Source organism: Humulus lupulus, chromosome 4 (assembly GCF_963169125.1).
Source record: "Humulus lupulus chromosome 4, drHumLupu1.1, whole genome shotgun sequence".
Lineage (NCBI taxonomy): Eukaryota > Viridiplantae > Streptophyta > Magnoliopsida > Rosales > Cannabaceae > Humulus > Humulus lupulus.
In genome coordinates, this window is record NC_084796.1 from 198216352 (window position 1) to 198235144 (window position 18793).

Genomic DNA, 18793 nt, shown 5'->3' on the forward strand with positions numbered 1-18793 from the left:
CTTCCAAATATGCCCCTTAACTGGTTTATCCATGTTTCAACTCTTACCTTGAATAATATTGATATAGCCACATTAGGGACCTATGTACTTATAATTTCAAACTCCAATAAATTTAGATTATTATTTAATTCTCTTTAATATAATAACCTTAATTTACTAATCTAAATATTATTCCACTAAAAATATGAGACTACACTCTTGCAATTATAGACATTTATTTACAGAGTACTTTTTAAAGATAAAATTGGTCATCGATTTAATCATTACATACAATTCAATCCTCTATTAATGGTTCATAATTAAAGCAGGGATAAGATCACTGTTTTACCTCTTTAATTATTTCTTGTTTCCTTAAGTACCATTAACTTTACTAGTGGAGGTTAATTCATAAACTGCTTTATGAATTTGAGCTCAATAACCTTTCATTTCCAAAAGCTAACCCTTAAGGGAACCATTATTCAATTCATCTATGAAAGGAATAGATTCCATATCTGTATACTATGTCCCTAGCCACTTACATCAATGATTCCCCAAAACAAAAGTTGTTAGCCTAATCATTTTGACAAACCATAACGAGGCAATCAAAGGAATCAAATAAGATTAACAAGAGTTCATAGTAAATTCATAATTCAGATCAATTTGTATATGATCATCTTACTGATATGGTTAATTAATACTTATAAAACAAATCAGTATTCAGTTAAGTATTAACAGCATATCGGCTCCAGTTCTTGTATAACCGCATTATACATAGTACGTCCACTAAGATGTCCTACTCCATTAGTAATCCATATCTAGATTACACGTATTCATAATACTAGTGAATTGTACTTACAATATTCAATCCAAAGATTCCATGCAACTCTGGTTTACTGTGAACTATTTAAATTTGTTCTCTACAACCTTAATCCTCTTGTACCAATACAAGATTGTTGTCACAATAACGAGTTTGGGAATTTTATGATATTTATATAATATTATTCAAATAATAATAATAAACCATCAATATATCCAAAAATTCATCTCAATTATTTATTTCATAAAAATATTGTCTAATACAAACGCTTTCAAGGTACCATTCCCAGTAATCTCCCACTTGAGCTAAAGCAAATGAGGCATCTCTATCAAACCCATGTTTCTAACATGATCCTTAAATGACTTAGTAGATAAAGTCTTTGTAATGCCCTGGATAGCCAAGACCGTCACACTGTGTGTTTACAAGTGTGCGAGACTTGCTAATCAAGTCATTTAGTTGGAAACGTGTTATAATAACTAATGTTGTACTAGGGTTAAAAGATTTCGGTCTCAAAAGTTTCATTTATTATAACTAAACATTTTTACATGGGATCCCAAAAGTAGTAAAGTTAAAAGACAGTTTATAAAATTTAGAACAAAAGTACAACTATTAGCCACTCTAAGGGCAAAATAGACATTTAGGTTCTCCCCGTCCTGTATCACTCCTGGGTCGTGGCGGCCGATCAGCTGACTATGTACATTCAACCTCAAAGCTCTCCAACTCAGGACTGGTCTACTTTGCTCTTGCCTTTACCTGCACAACGTAGCACCCGTGAGCCGAGGCCCAGCAAGAAAACACAATAACAGAGCATAATCATCAAATAAACAACCAGATAACTCATACAGTATACTCATATACTCAACATTCCAGATAATCACATTAATCAAGTACTCAACATACTAAGTACATCATTCCTTATCAATAATCAAATCACATATGATAATCAGGGTTAACGCCCTTAGGCCGCACCCTCTGTTTATCCCACTGACTCTGGCCCGCTTAAACCGAGCTCAGTGAATACTAAGCTGTCCTCAGCTACTAGTGGCCGAGCCGCGCCCTGTGCGCAAATATTGATTATGGCACTCTTAGATCGTTTATCACATGTCCCATGGCATAATACCATCTATGACATTATACAAATATAGGGAGCACTTAGTACCAACACAATCACATAACCAGGTGCAGTTTTCTAACCTTTAGATTTCGCTAGCTTTGTTCAATTTGATTCTCAAGCACGATCTCGTCTGAGCCCTAGCGTACACCTAGTCACAGCCATAGATAAGAATCATCACCAAACCTCAAATCCAAAACCTAGCCTCGGGACCAATCCCAAGCCCTCGGGAAGCCCTAATTCCACCAATCAGGGTGGTGGAATCAAACCCCGAACCCCCGGGAAAAAACCCTAAGAAATAACCCAAAAACCACTTTCTGGGAACAGGGTAGCGCTACAGCGCCCTAAAGTGGGCGCTACAGCACTACAAGCAGAGCCTTCAGGCTCCCAGAAACCCAAGCCTAGCGCTGTAGCGGCCTAAGGCTAGCGCTACAGCGCTAGTCACAGACCAGCAACACCCTGTTTTTTTCCTTCTTCAATTTTCTCGAACCAGAACCCCTTGGAACCCTTACAACCCTCATCTATACCTCAAAGCAAGCCTGCCAATCACTACACCTCATCCCAAATGGCCCAACAACCCAAAACTTATCCACATGTACCTTTAAACAAAGAAAACAAGATTTGACTCCAAGACTCAAGAACTCAACCAGAAAACTAAAATAGCCTAGAAATTCAAGTGTTTAAGCTCAAAAATTCTTACCTCAAATGGGGAATTCGATCTTGAGTTACCCTTAGTATCCCTCCAGCCTTTAGCTCCTCAATTCTTCAAGCTTAACTCCCTAGAATTCCCATCCAAAACTCAATTCAAACACAACTCATCAAAACCAGAAAAAACCCATACTAAACTCTTTAAGCCTTACCTTAACTTGATGGTTAATCCTAGCTAACCCTCTACAACTTCTTCAAGGATCAAGGTTCCAAATCCTAGCTGTGACTCCCTCAGAATTTACAGCTTCAAATTCCTCTAGAAATGGTGAAGAGATGACCCAACCGAGAGAGAGAAAGTGATAGCTCCAAGTGTTATGTTTTTCTTTCCTTCCTTCCTTCTTCTTTTCTTTTCCTTTAGCTTCTTAGTCTTTCTACAACTTCCACTAAAGCCACAAAGAAGAATATAACCTATCCCTTAGTAAGCCAAATGACCATATTGCCCTCCCAATAATAACTAAACCTTTAAATCACTCTAAGGGCATTTTGGTCATTACTCCCAATTCCCGCTAATTCCTCGAGTGTCTTTAATATTTACCGCTTACTTCCCGATACCTAACTACTCACCAATTATATTTCTCAATATCAAATAATCTCCAATATACTTCTAAAATTTCCATAAATACCCCCAAACTCACCCCGAGCCGGGTATAAATCCCTGCCGTGACTTCTCCACTAAATCTCTCACTAGGATCGCCTTGAATCACAAGTTGCAGATATATCCACATAATATTGTGGTCTCAACAATTTATCACAAATATCTACATTTATGCCCTCAACGGGCCAAAATTACAAATATGCCCTTATAACCTAATCAGGGCCTACATGCATACTAATACACATAGTCATGCATCACATATATCCAAATAATCATATAAGCATGCTTGTCACATAGTCATGCATTTTCAACATTAATTCCAATAACTTCCAATTGTGCCCTCCCGGCACACTAATCAAGGCCCTTAAGCCTTATTAGTAATTTTTGGGTCGTTACAACTATCCATTCCTTATAATAATTTCGTCCTCGAAATTTATTCAAACACATCAGATAGTAAACCTCGTACCTCTGACCATAATTCCCAAGGTCCAACGCCTTTACTTTACTCCTCGATAACATTCTTACGAGAGTAACAATATTGTTCCACAAAATCTTGTCTAATAGCCATACTTTCGTTAATCCCCCCGCTTGCACCACAATCCTGCTGACACTTCAGGGTCTGCTTAGTTCACAACGATCACTTCATTGTCTTATTCTTGATACCAGAAATTCCTATGAGCCATCACCCTTACCAGGGTTAGATTAATCTATAGGCCCCTGGCCTAACCCTTGGTACAACTTTAGAATTTATGTTGAATCAGGGGTCAGAACTCCCTTTTTTTTTAAACATCATACTTTTCCCTGTCTACACTTACTTGGAGAGATACAAATCTCTCATCCCGGAACTTTGTGTTCCAAAATTTAACAATTTACAAGTTCTTATATCCTTCCAGATAGGCAGACACTCCTGCCTTAAGAATTCTAACAACCTCTTTGGTTTTCCCCCTGAACCAATACTAAACCGTAGTATCCGCTATCTTTCACTTCTTTACTTCACCGGTACTCCTTGCTTTTTATCTTGCCATGTCCTATGCCGTGTCACCTTAGCTGTACTCCAATATTCATCACCGTGACTATCTTACCAAAGATTACATTTTCCTTAATATCTCAAGTATTCGCATACTCAATGCATAATTCCTTAAGATAACCGTTAAGTTTTCTGATTGTTAATCCATCTACAATCAACTGATAATTCCAAGTTCCCACTCTGTTCTCTTCATTCCCTAGTTCCTTTCCAAAACATGGAAAATTATAGGGTCTCATTTCAGTACCATCAACGTTCTATCTCGTTACCAGCTCATCTGAACCAATGACATTAACTCATTCAGCTGAGTTAAAACTTTTCTCTATCCAAACACCTTACTTATAGTCTAATGCGGTCCATTCTTATGATACACCACCATATCACTTTACCCTCAAACATCCAAGAATACCAAATTCAGTTACCCGTTCAACCCTCCCGGTACAACATACCCTAGGAGGTGGAATGATATCCATTCAGAATTCTCATCTCTACGCCAAACTCCCATCGGATCATTCACCTGATCTTGATATCTCAACTTGTAATACCTTATCAGGGTTCTTCTCTATTTCCACCAAAGCCATCACTTTGGATTCCATAGTCCAAAGAATACACACCTGTTCATCACCACATACTAACGCTATACCAATTTCAGTCGTTACCTTGTCCACTCCATTACAATAAGTGGCGTTCTTTCTGACTAACACACACCTCCCAATTACGAGATCCGCCTCCAATTAAATTTTTCCCCTTGTACAGTCGAGGATTTCTAACACCAACCACCCATCCATTACATTTCACTAAATCTAGGTCTCAAGGTTATCTTTCTTACAAATGACCAAATGCTCATTACCTTTCGTTATGCATACACTACCTACCTATTATTTCAGGTAAATTGACCATGTTCCCATTTTACCTCCAACGAGGCTTGATTCATCCTCTCATCGGTCTGAGCCTGGGCATGCCCCCAACCTATGATGCACCCCTCACAGTTCCATATCTTCATTAAGAGTTAGGTCCTTTATACTGCAATTATATATCCAACTATAACACGCATATTCCTGCATCACCAAGCGTTAATCAATTCTTACTCTGTCTTCTGAACTTCTGATCTAACACTATCCATTCAGTCTAACTTCAAGTTTTGTTGTTCCTCTTATTTCTGGTGTAGCTGTTTGCGAAGACACTTATGTAGTAGATGACGTGTTTATCAGTCTTATTGTGCTCCCTATCCTTCAGACGTTCTTAAGTAGCTTCTCTGTGGCTTCAGGTCAAATCTCTTCATACATGTCCCCTCTTCTTCTTGTAGCATTATTCTGAATACCCCTGGCGAGACCAAACTGACACTTCATGGAGCTTTACCTGTGACCCTACTTCCTTAATACTAACATCATCAGCGCAGTAGCTGTCCACATTCTACTTCTAATTGGAGAGTAGCCCAGTATACTGCCAATAAACCCTGAAGGAGACTTGTCCATATTGTTCGTATATCTTACGCTTGTAGAGCTTACCTGAGTTACTAACGCTTGAATCAATTAAGAACCTTTGTTACCTGTGAATCTGCAATGCTGGTTTGTTTGATAGTACGCTAGACTACAGCTCCTCCACCAAGTGTGAACATTGATCCATAAGTTGATTTATGACTATCTTTGTCTGATTAAAAATCAGAATCAGTGTAACCAGTCGGCTTCAGGTGACCACATGAATATACAAGCATATATTCTCTAGTTTTTATAAGATACTTGAGAATATTCTCTACTACAACCCAATTACTCAATCCTATATTTGATTGATAATGACTGACTATTCCTTCTACATAACAAATGCCAACATTGCCCTTAGTGGGCTTTGAGAGGAAAGCTTGGACCTAGGGGCATTATAGTCCTTTATGCCCTTAGATAGAGTTAGTGTAATGACTCGACTAATTCTAGACCTCAGACCATTAAAAACTACTAGACATAGCTACTATTTTGGGAAACATATATAAGAAATAACATAACTTTATTTAAAATCTCAAAATAAATATTGTGCAAAATACAAAGTAAAATATGAAATATAAAATATGGTATGAATACGCATTGTTTAATACATAAAAACATAAAACATAACTTAAATCAATTGTTTAAAAACTAAGTGCAGAGATACATAAAAACATAAATAAAAAGACTTGAAAACAACGTCATCCTAGATCGTCACGCAGTCCATTCATCCTTAACACACAAGCCAAGCTGCCATGAATCTTTCCGCCTTCCATAATCATTTTCCTATGTCATGCTAAAAAATAAAAGATTGAGCCTAACGCCTAGCAAGGAAAATTTACTAAAACATATATGTCATATACATAAAACATAAGACTATATCATAAAGCATATACTATAAAACATATAACATATAGGACTACAATATTAATGGCCATTAACTCATTAGCATGGCATGTGATAAACCATCTAGGTCCTCTGTCTACTAATCAAAGTAGGTTAGATCACATGGTAGTATATGATAACTCATCTAGGTCCTCTGCCCACTAATCAAGGTAGGGTAAATCATAACTCTAAACCATGAAAATGATAAAAAATTCTTGGGGCTTGCTATCTAAGCAAGTCGTATGCCCAAGCGACTATAAAACATATTCTTGGGGCTTGTTATCTAAACAAGTCATATGCCGAAGGACTATAAAACATATTTATACATATACATATTATAGCATAAAACATATCATAACATAAACATATAAGCACATATAATCTATCCTATTTTCCTTATAAAAAACTGAGATATTTGAGAACAAGAACGGGATTGGAACACTCCTAAAAACCAACAACAAAACCATAAGTATTTCTAAAGAATGTTGATGAAAAGAGAACTAAACCATCAAGAAGAAACTTATCGAAAAGAATCTTAAGTTTCAAGAAACTTAAACACCTAACCAAGAATCATAAACAAGAGTTAGGATTTGAAAGAAAATAAAAGAAAACTAAAGAACCATGATGATCTGAACTTATGGATAAGAATACCTTGAATGATCTTATGAATTGATCTAAATCTTGATACCAAAATCTCACTATATCTCACTTTCCAAGTGTTTAGAAAAGCTTAGATTGATATAGCTTTTAACCCAAAACCCAAGTGTTTCTCTCTATAGTAACCTTAGCAACTTAGAGGCTCTAAAGACTGCTTGAAGAATGAAGAAAATGGCTGAGTACTAGGTCCTATTTATAGAGTTCAAGGAGTGAAACTAACCCCTTTTAATTTGAATAAATAAATGAATATAAAATGAAAAAGATTTGAATTTTTGTTCAACAGATGCCCTGAACTCGGTCAAAATCGCTCTTGAACCTTTAGCAAAGAATGGTCTTTTGGTCATTTTGCCTTCTAGACAGGATCGCAAGCTGGAAGAGAACCAATAGTTAATTCTCTTAAAGGTCCTTCCTTTACTAACATGTTTATCCTATCCAAACCAATATGTCCCAATCTCAAGTGCCAAAAATATGTATCATTATTGGAATCAGTCTTTTGACATTTAATAGATCTAGGAGTAACAACTTTAAAAATTTCAGAGTTGTAGAATGATTGTTCTTTAGCCTTTAGTTTATGCAGTCCATCAATAGATTTTTCATAACAAATTTCAATACTAGATCTCCAAATAACAATCAAATTATTATTAAAAGAAATATTAAAATCTTGTTCATGCAACATAGAAACTTAAGTCCCCATTAATAATCATATTACTAAACATAAATTAAAATTCTAAACATTCATTTTTCAAACTAAAGAAATCTAAAATTTCCAAAAAAAGTTAAAGAAATAATTTTTTTCAAAATAATAATGAATTTCTAAAACTAATGTCGAGCTTTCCGCTTGTCCTTTGTTGCTGATGCCTTTCCTTTAGAAGTTGACTCTTTTGGAGAAAGAGATTTCATTTCTGCAAGGAGTACAAAAATAATTTTAGAATCATGGATTATAACATTCACAATGTTAATAAAACATCAATCACATAAGTGTAAAAATAAAGACAAATCTGAATTTACCTTCCAAGTCCTTGTGCACCAATTCCAGTATGTCTGGAGATCCAACATCTTTATGAATCGTATGCCACAACTCATACGATGTCTTGATGTGTTTATACTCATTTGGCAAGCTTTTGAGTATACAAAACCACCCCATGTGATTATTCTTTAACCATTTGATATATTTTTCATGTATGCTATAGGTATTATCTATAGTTGGCTCTTCAAGTTGTTTTCATATACAATATTAAAAACCCCCAATTTGGCTTAGAATGTACAACATACAGACGTGTTAGACATAAATTCTTTTAATGTCAAATTTAGTATTTTCTAGAGTATAGTTGACTTGTTGAGAGAAATAATTAGACATGATTGCTGAAATAAATAAATAACATAAAATGAATTTAGCTTATATAATAAATGTCTCTAATTTCAAAATAATAAATATGATACATGAATGCAAGAAATTTAAATAACACATAGAAACAATTATTACTAAGCTGAGGTAAGTTAATTTGACAATTTAATGGACCATCCTTAGGGTAGGTCGGACTAATTTCAAAATTAATTTTAAGACACTTCTCAAATTCATAAGTGAAAACTTAAAATCAACAATTTTCTCTTTTGACTTACGAACAACCGCTTATTTGGTCAAGACTGACTAGTTCTCTTGAAAGCCTAGTCAACCTTTGTGAGTGTAACCCATCATTTTAGAGTGTCTTAGGGTCGGTCAAACTTAAAATACATCATTCAATCATATTCTTAAAAAATAAAGAAGTTAACCTTGAAAATAACACAGTCAGAAACCTTCCTTAGGGGGATGCAAACAAAGCCTTGAGATCGATTCCATGAAACTTTAGTGTTAACTAATAATGGAGACCGTTGGAGTTATTGTTACTTCTCTTTCTCCCACTCACTATTTTAGAATATGTGTTTTATCAAAACATCCTATGTTTTTTTAATTAATTAAATTAATCAAATTAATTTACCAAATGATATTCTAATAATTACTAACCATTAAGCATTTAAATATTAAATAAAATTTAAGAAAACTAATAAATAGGATTATTTAATCTATAAATGATCTAATTATTAAGAATATTTGTCTATCTAATAAAATTAATCATCAAATAGATTTAAAATTAACTCTTTAAATCAATTCACCACCTTGTACTAGATTAAACTAGATTTATTATATGATTCTTCAGATAAAAACATATAATAAAATGGGATGTTCCTAATTAAAACATGTTGGTACTTGTATGAGATGCATACTATAATTAAATATTGTGTGGGTAATATATATGTCATGTTACAATGCATGACAATGATATTAAACACATTTAATTCATTCAAACATTTAAATAAATAAATATAGTAAATAAATAAATGAGAGTCGGGTATTTTGGATATTTCTAGAAAAATTACAATACTTGCAATAATTACAAAATAAAAACCAAAGCTTCGTGTAGAATCTCCATCTCCATCTTTTGGGACTTTTATTAATTTTATGTCATCAAGGCCAATTTTGAATTATAAATAACTTGAATTATTTTTAAACAATTTTGTTTAAAATATTGAACTTGGCTAATTAAAGCCCAATAAATTATTTAGGGCCATTTTGAATTTGAGCCACTTAATTCAAAATTTAATTAGAAATAAAAAAAATTAATTCACATTGGGTCAAGCCCATAAATTCAAAGAAACATCCAGTTACCCTAGGGATTTTGTGAGGAGCTAAGTAGGGATGGGCATGGGTTGTGTTGGTCAGGTTGAGAATGTTTGAATGAGCCTACCCAACTACATCGGCCTAGAGAATTCTAACCCATTTAAAACATTTTTAATATATAACCCAACCCTACTAATTACATTAAGGGTTGGGTTGGGTTATAACCCATTTAAAAAATTCTATCAAGGAGTGAAACTAACCCCTTTTAATTTGAATAAATAAATGAATATAAATGAAAAATATTTGAATTTTCGTTCAACAAATGCCCAAAACTCGGTCAAAATCGTTCAAAGGTAGGTCTAAGTGGTTAAGGCTGATTTTTTTTTAAATTAAATCCTCAAACTTAAGAAATTCACTCTCAGGGGCCATATATCGCCTACCCTGGGCGATATATCACCTAGACCTATATCCCAAGCCCTGTTCGTTCGTTCGTGCGAAGTCGATGTGTTTTCCGTATCTCCCGTAGGCGATATATCGACCCCTATAGCTGCGATATATTGGCATACGTTTATATATCAAACACGCATTTGCACTTTTTCAGCATATTTTGAATTGATTAAACAGCTTTGACTGAATCAAAACGTGATCCTAACAGCTTCTAGAAGGTCATATAGCTTCTAGATCTTTCTTTTTGTTAAACTATTCATCAAAAATACTTAAATCCTTAATAAACATGCTCGTGACAAGTGTCACATTCTTAATAATTCTATCTAAACCTTAAGTTATAATAAATAATATTTCTAGGATCAGCAATATTAATCAAACCTTATGTTATAATTAATATTTCTAAACTATAGTTTAAACTTATAAAATCCATAAATGTTGCTATGAGTTTCCAACTAAGTCCCGGCTTGAACCAAAATCCACGAAAACTAACATACTGCAAACTACTTCTAACTACTAGTACTCTATAGCAAATTAAAAAGTTTGGGACACTACAATTCTCCCCTACTTAAAAGAATTTTGTCCCCGAAATTTACTTACCAAACAATTTTGGATACCGTGCCAAGATGTCTCCCTCTAACTCCCACGTTGCCTCCCGTTCTGAACTATTACTCCATAGGACCTTGACTATCAAAATACTCTTAGACTGTAATTCCTTCATCCCTTTATCTAGGATGCTAACCGGTCGTTCCTCGTAACTCAAGTCTTTCTGGAGTGTTATCGTATCGTACTTGAGGACGTGAGATGGGTCTGACACATATCTACACAACATAGAGATGTGAAATATGTTGTGGCTATTTGATAGAGCTGGCGGTAGGGCTAATCTTTATGCAACTGTTCCCACCTTGTCCAATATCTCAAAATGACCTATAAACCGGGGCTAAGCTTGCCTCTTTTCCCAAACCGCTTCACACCTTTCATAGGAGATATCTTTAAGAAGACTTGATCTCCAATTTTGAATTCCACATCTCGCTGCTTGGCATCTGCATAACTTTTCTGTCAGCTCTGAGCAGTGAGCATATGTTTTCTATCAGTGCTACTGCATCCTGAGCCATTCTAACAGCTTCGAGTCCAAGATGTTTCCTTTCTCCTACCTCATCCTAATGTAACAATGATCGACACCTTCTTCCATAAAGTAAATCATAGGGTGCCATCCCGATTGTTGACTGGTAGCTATTGTTGTAGGAGAACTCTATTAGTGGAAAATACTTACTCCATGATCCCCCGAAGTCTAGTACACAAGCACGCAACATATCTTCTAAAATATGTATGGTACGCTCGGACTGACCGTTGGTCTGAGGATGAGATATCATACTAAGACTTAGCATGGTACCCATTGCTTGCTGCAAGCTTCCCCAAAATCTCGATGTAAACACCGATCCTCTATCGGATACTATAGTCTTAGGAATTCCATGCAGTCGTACTATTTCTTGAACATAGATGTCTGTGTACATAGTCTTGACAGGCAGGAAGTGAGCTGACTTGGTTAGTCTATCTACCACTACCCAAGTCGAGTCATGCTGTTTATTTGTTCGTGGCAGTCTTATCATGAAGTGCATGGCTATATCTTCCCACTTCCATTCTGCGATATTAAACGGTTGCAATAAGCCTACAGGCTGCTGATGTTCTGCTTTCACTTGTTGGCATTCTAAACATTTAGACACATATTCTGCTATGTCTTTCTTCATTCTTGGCCACCAATACAATGCCTTAAGATCATGAGTCATCTTCGTCGACCCTGGGTGAACTGAGTATGGGGTATTGTGTTCCTCTTCTAAAATCTTCATCTTAATCTCATGGTCATTCGGCACGCATACCCGACCCTTATATCTCAAGAACCCCTGTCCTAATATAGAGAAATTTGTGGCCTTGCCTTCTTAGACTGCAGCTATGTGAGATACTAATGTGTCATCATTCCCTTGCCCGATCTGTATATGTTCTAACAGTTTTGACTGGATGGACAAGTTAGCAAGTTTACCAATAACTACTTCTATTCTGGCATTGATCAGCTCTCTGTAGCGGCCTTTCTGTTCCGGATAACGCTGCTAGATTTCCATAACTCTTCCTGGTTAACGCATCAGCAACTACATTTTGGGTGGTATAGGATTTCACAGCCATAATCCTTTACTAGTTCTAACCACCTGCGCTGCCTCATGTTGAGCTCCTTCTGTGTGAAGAAATACTTTAAGCTCTTGTGGTCCGTATAAATCTCACATCGTTCTCCACAAAGATAGTGGCGCCATATTTTCAATGTGAAGACCGCCGCTACCAACTCCATATCATGTGTTGGATAGTGTTGCTCGTATCACTACAAGAAAATGGGGTCTTTACCTACCAATTGTAAGTGTAGGTAAAACTAGCCTAATGGTAGGTAATATGGTTTACCTACCAATATTGAATTGGTAGAGATTGGTAGGTAAAAGTTAGTGGGGAAAGAGTCTTTACCTACACTTATTAACACTGGTAGGTAAAAGAATCAGTGGACCCCACTAAGTTATAAATCAATTGATGAGTCATCAGATGATGTGTTTGATGACATGGCATCCTACGTGTATGCTGACATGGTTTTTGTAGTTTTACGTGTCTGATGATGTGGCATCATATGTGGCATCCTACATGGCATCATATGTGGCATCCTGCGTGGCATCATATGTGGCATCCTACGTGGTGTCATTTTATTAGCCCACATAGCATTATTTTATTGGTTTGTTACACAATTTATATTTTGTTCAAATTTAATGGTTATGTGTAGGTAAAAGATAATAACAGTTATTTATAAATGTTATATATTATAAATAAACTAGAAAAAAACCATTCAATTATAAAATGTTTAATGCTAAAATTCTTTATAATGTTCAATACTAAAATAAGTCATAAAGTTATCATTTTAAGGTTACCCCTACCAAAATAAAAAAAACTTCATAAAGTTCATTCCTTAGTAAATTAGTGTAAATAAACTAAGAATCATCTTGTGACTCCCGAACTGAAATAGATGGCGACTCTTAAATTTGCATCTGAAGCTTGGTCTGTTGGAGGTGGTGGAGGCGGTGCCATCAAATTGTTATGACGAAGTATATCCACAACTACACTAAGTTGTTCGTTAATAGCATTAAGGCGGGAAGTTGTATCATTAAGTCGTTCAACTAACTCTTCATAAGTTGGTTGATTACCCACAATATTTTCACAATGTGGGTAAACCAAACTTATGAAACAAAAGCATGTGGTGCTATAACATTCATTTCTACCAGTATATTTGTTATTCCATCTGAAAAAAAAAAAAAAAAAGTAAATTACACAAATTAACACACTGTCACTTTATAAGTTTTACTTCACTTACCAATTTGTACATAATTGAACATGGAAAATGAAAATAGAGAAATGAAAAACAGATATCATATAAAATTTCAGCATGTAAAGTGTAGCAAGAGAAAGATGCCTACCAGTATAAGCAATCTATTATTGGATTCCAAATAGTGATCAACGGCTTCTTTCATAGGAAGTAGAGGTGGAACTTGCCTAGTCCTCAGTTGAGCTTCCATAATAGTATCATTAAGTTCACTGAAATGGAGAAACAAAATATGACACTAGATTAGAATAAAGCCTGAAAAAGAAACACTAGCTGGTATGAACAGATAAACATTTTTGCTTCTTAGAACAGAAGTGAAATTTGAAATCCTAGAATACATGTCAATCTCCACATTGAGAAGGTTTCATTATCTATAAATCATACATGCTAATGCTAATGCTATATATGAACATACCTAACAAAGGTTGCAGCCCATTCTTGAGAAGTATGAGTTGTTACATGCATGAAATTATGCTGGTGTCTCTTTTCTCTTTCATCAGCTGGCATATTCAAAGCATAAGCAATGGAAGTAGCAACTTCTGTGATATTCCATGGATTTACTAAAATGGCACCAGCACCGAGCGATTGTGCTGCACCTGCAAACTAAATTTAAATGGAATAAACAAGAAGATGCAAGCCCGAAGAACTATGAAGACAATGCGTTGAACAGAATTCACAACAAAGTATTCTTTTTTTCCTTTTTCTTTTTTTATTGATAATTTAAGCTTTTCTGATGAATTTAACAATGGAAAAAACCTACCATGCAAACTCAGAGAAAATATAAAGTTAAATTACCTCACTCAGAATGTGGACTCCTTTCTTGGATGCTTGGCAAGAGTTAGATGTATGTTCAAACTCAGAGAAAATATAAAGTTAAAACATTATTATTAACATTATAAAAAATAAAAAAGTTAGATGTATGTTCAACTTCTATTTTGCAAGAGTCTACCTTCTAAGCTAACAAACAAGAAATGTGACACAGGACAGAAAATAAGTCAATCCCAAAATGCATGCCCCACTATTGACAAAGCAATAGAAAATTGTATATCATTTCTTAAGTTTTGACGTCACTGTCAAGTCATATGAAAGTTTATTCTACAAGTTGAGAAATATAGTACATACTCTTTTTAAGAAAGTTGATCTCCGCATAAATGCCTCAGTTTCCTAAAGCTGCTTGTCTTTTTTCCTGAATTTCTGCCAGAGTCCTAAAGAAATTTAAAAAACAGGTTTTGTGTAGAGAATCCAATAAATCAAAAACTCTTGTGACAATTATTAAGTATATGGAGATAAAGATTTTCAATATACATAGGGAAAATGCATTCAGAAAAACAATATCTTCAAACAAATCTAGAATTTATTGCACCTATATCTAAAAAACCAGCAGACCCTACTGTTTCCAAGAAAGAAACACTAACTCCATGTTTCTAAAATGAAATAATATAAAGTGAGCACATTAGTCATTGTTTCCAAAAGATACGTCTGTCATAATACACTTAAAATGAAAAAGCAATAATGAAAAATTAACTGTAATTCTTTTTGAGTTCAAGATAAGCAAAAAAGAAAAATTTGATTAGTGATTTTGATTAATCTAATATTTCTCAACATCAGCCTCAATTTTTCTTTATAAAATTGTATATGCATGTGTACATGTATGTAAAAATGATTGTTCCTTCTCAACAATGACACACAACAAGTCAAGTGTCAACAACCAGCAAATATATTTTTCCTGTTTCGTTCCCAACAAACAAGAACTCATCAAAATGCACTCTACAATTGCCTGATGAATTACATTAGCTCAAGTGCCAACAGCCAACAAAAAGATGATAAAAGGTTTGTAGCTAGAATTACAAAATGCAAAAGGAAAGAAAGTTTTAGTAGATGACTAAAAAGTTTATAACATATTAACCATGGTTAATTATATATATAAAGAGGCATAGCATATATAAACTAATTAATTGGAAATAGAATGTCAAAGAAGGTTACTAGGTTATAAAAATAATATTACTAACTTTCCTCATTTCTTTTTTCTTTCTCTTCATTACTGAACTATTGTACAAAAGTTAAAATAACTAGAAGTTATCTCATATTGAAATAACAACATGCTTATAAGATCAAAATAAAAAATACATGAACATAGTCATAGAATAAAAGTTATCACCACCACATCGATCGAAGTCATACTATCCTTTCTTTTCTCCTCTCTTTCTCTAATAAATTCCAACGAAGTATTCATGAGTTTCAGGGATTAACATATGTGTTTTACTTGGGATTTTTATCGGACATGTGGTATGCCAGATAGTTATTATCATGCTCAAACTGATTTATTTATTTATACAATCTAACCATGAATTATTTAATTTATATGGAGAAAAGAGTATAGAGAAAACACAGCCAACTATTTTGATTTCTCATAATTGGTACTTTCTGTTGACAACGAATAAATATAACAAAATGAATAAACACACACATATATATACACATATGCATGGTTTATACTACTAAATCAAGCCAACATCAAGATCTTTTCCACTATTATAAATATATACCAAAGTAAATTAAGTCATGCAAGTGCTACTACTAAAGTTAATAAACAAAACAATCTCCTTTCTTACTTCTAGAAATAAAATGATCAATTTTAAGAATTAAATATAAGATTCAATACAGGGTAAAAGAAGCCATAATAATACCTTGAATTATATCTAAGAAACCAGACCCATCTTCCCACACAAACCATATAGCAACAACTCTAATTTTTATGCTTATGATTATGGAGGAAAATGATTATGGAGGCAGAAGGATTCTCTAAGTTGTTCACCAAATAATATATAGTGTTGACATTCAACAAAAGCATATTCTTTTGGCATTTTATCAAACAACTTGAATGCATAATAAAAAAAATAGCAACAACTCTAATTTTTATGCTATCAACTATATTACTTTCAGCAGCAATATATACATATATATATATCATATTTACATATAACAACACAGAGAGATACCATGGGAGAGAGGTGAGTTACCGTGAGTGTAAGTGGGAGAGAGAGATCAAACCCAGCTGTTCCCCAAAGCCCCCACAACGTACGTAGATCCCCATCCCCGCCATTGAGCCCGCATCTGAGACGAGGAAGACCACGAGCCCAGACCCACACCTCTTCCCCGTGCCCTTCTTCAAACTAGAGGCTCGGGCTAGTCGGAATCTCGCCAGAAAGTGCAAGAGGCGGACGGCTTCGGACCATTGGTTGACAGCCCTGGGCAGCGCGTATGGTGGTGAGATCGTGGGGGTCGACGTTTCGAGGGCCGACGGTTCGATTGGGCTGGCGCGTGTATGGTTCCAGCGATGGGACGATGGCCGTTCGGGCCTGGAAGAGGCAACACAGTAGTCAGAGAGAGAGAAAGAGGGCTTCGAGGAAGATAGAGGAAAAGAGAAGCTTTATGTTTCAGATTTTTTTTTATTTACAAATTTTCTTATTTATTTAATTACAAAAAATCTGATACCTAATACACAATTTCTTTTTTATTTAAATTAAAATCATCTTGTGTGTGGCTGAAATAAATACTCAAATGTATATATTTTACCCTATGTACACATCATATTATTTACTCCACATAAGCTTCCAAATAAGCATTTATAATAATAAAATAATATAATGAAAATAAAAAATGGGGGGAAAATTGAGCGGGAATGGTTAAAAAATTTCCCTCCATAATATACGTAGGTAAAGATCATTACCTACTGATATTATTGGTAGGTAAAGCTATGTTCCGAAATATAATATAATGGACTAGCATTTACCTACTAATATTATCTACCAATAAATATTGGTAGGCAAAACCCTACTTTCCCTACCAATATATATTGGTAGGTAAAGATCAGATTTCTTGTAGTGTATTCCTTCAGCTGCCTTGAGGCGTAGGCTATCACTTTGTCATTCTGCATTAGCACACAACCCAAACCTTGCTTCGACACGTCACAATATACTACAAACTTGTCGTTGGTTGTCGGTACACAAAGTACTGGTGCTGAGCATAACTTATCCTTGAGTAACTGGAAACTCTCTTCACACCTATCCATCCAGTTGAACCTTTGTTGTTTCCGCGTCAAGTTGGTAAGCGGAGTGGATATCTTAGAAAAGCCCTCTACAAATCTCCGATAATAGCCTGCTAGCCCGAGAAAACTTCTAATCTTTGACGCATTCTTAGGTCTTGGCCAATCCTTCACAACTTTTACCTTAGCTGGGTCTACATCAACTCCACCTTTGGATACTATGTGGTCGAGGAACGCTACTTGCGATAGCCAAAATTCACACTTCTTGAACTTGGCGTAAAGTTGATGCTCCTTCAGTCGCAACATAGTCATTCTTAAATGCTCCTCGTGCTCGACTTCATCCTTGGAGTACACCAAAATATCATCGATGAACATTACGAAGAATTTGTCCAAATAATCCTTGAAGACTCGATTCATTAAATTCACAAATGCTACTGGAGTGTTGGTAAGACCAAACGACATAACTAGAAACTCGTAATGTCCATATCGAGTTCTAAAAGATGTCTTGGGAATGTCCTCTTCCCGTACTTTGAGTTGGTGATACTCGGACCGTAGATCAATCTTAGAAAATACGGTCGCTCCTCGGAGTTGATCAAACAAGTCGTCGATCCAGGGTAGTGGGTACTTATTCTTAATTGTCACCTTATTCAGCTCGCGGTAATCTATACACATTCGCATGCTTCCATCCTTCTTTTTCACAAATAGAACCGGGGTTCCCCATGGCGAATGGCTTGGTCTAATGAAACCCAAGTCCAGGAGTTCTTGTAGCTGTGTCTTTAACTCCTTGAGTTTGGTTGGTGCCATCTGGTATGGTACCTTTCAGATAGGCTCGGTTCCTGGTACTATTTCGATTGTGAAGTAAATTTCCCGAGTCGACAACAACCCTAGTAAGTCATCATGAAATACTTCTGGAAATTCTTTTATAATGCGGATGTCTCCAACCTTTAGTGGTGTTTCCTTTACCACATCTGTGACACTGGCTAAGAATGCA

At 35.1% G+C, this 18793-nt stretch overlaps 1 long non-coding RNA gene across 1 annotated transcript; it reads right to left on the reverse strand.

Moving 5' to 3' along the window:
* Nucleotides 1-13230: 13230 nt before the first annotated feature.
* Nucleotides 13231-13978, reverse strand: LOC133829353 (uncharacterized). Its single transcript, XR_009891709.1, has 2 exons — nucleotides 13852-13978; nucleotides 13231-13676 (listed from the first exon to the last, which is right to left on the reverse strand). It is a non-coding gene; the product is annotated as an uncharacterized LOC133829353 (long non-coding RNA).
* Nucleotides 13979-18793: the final 4815 nt, after the last annotated feature.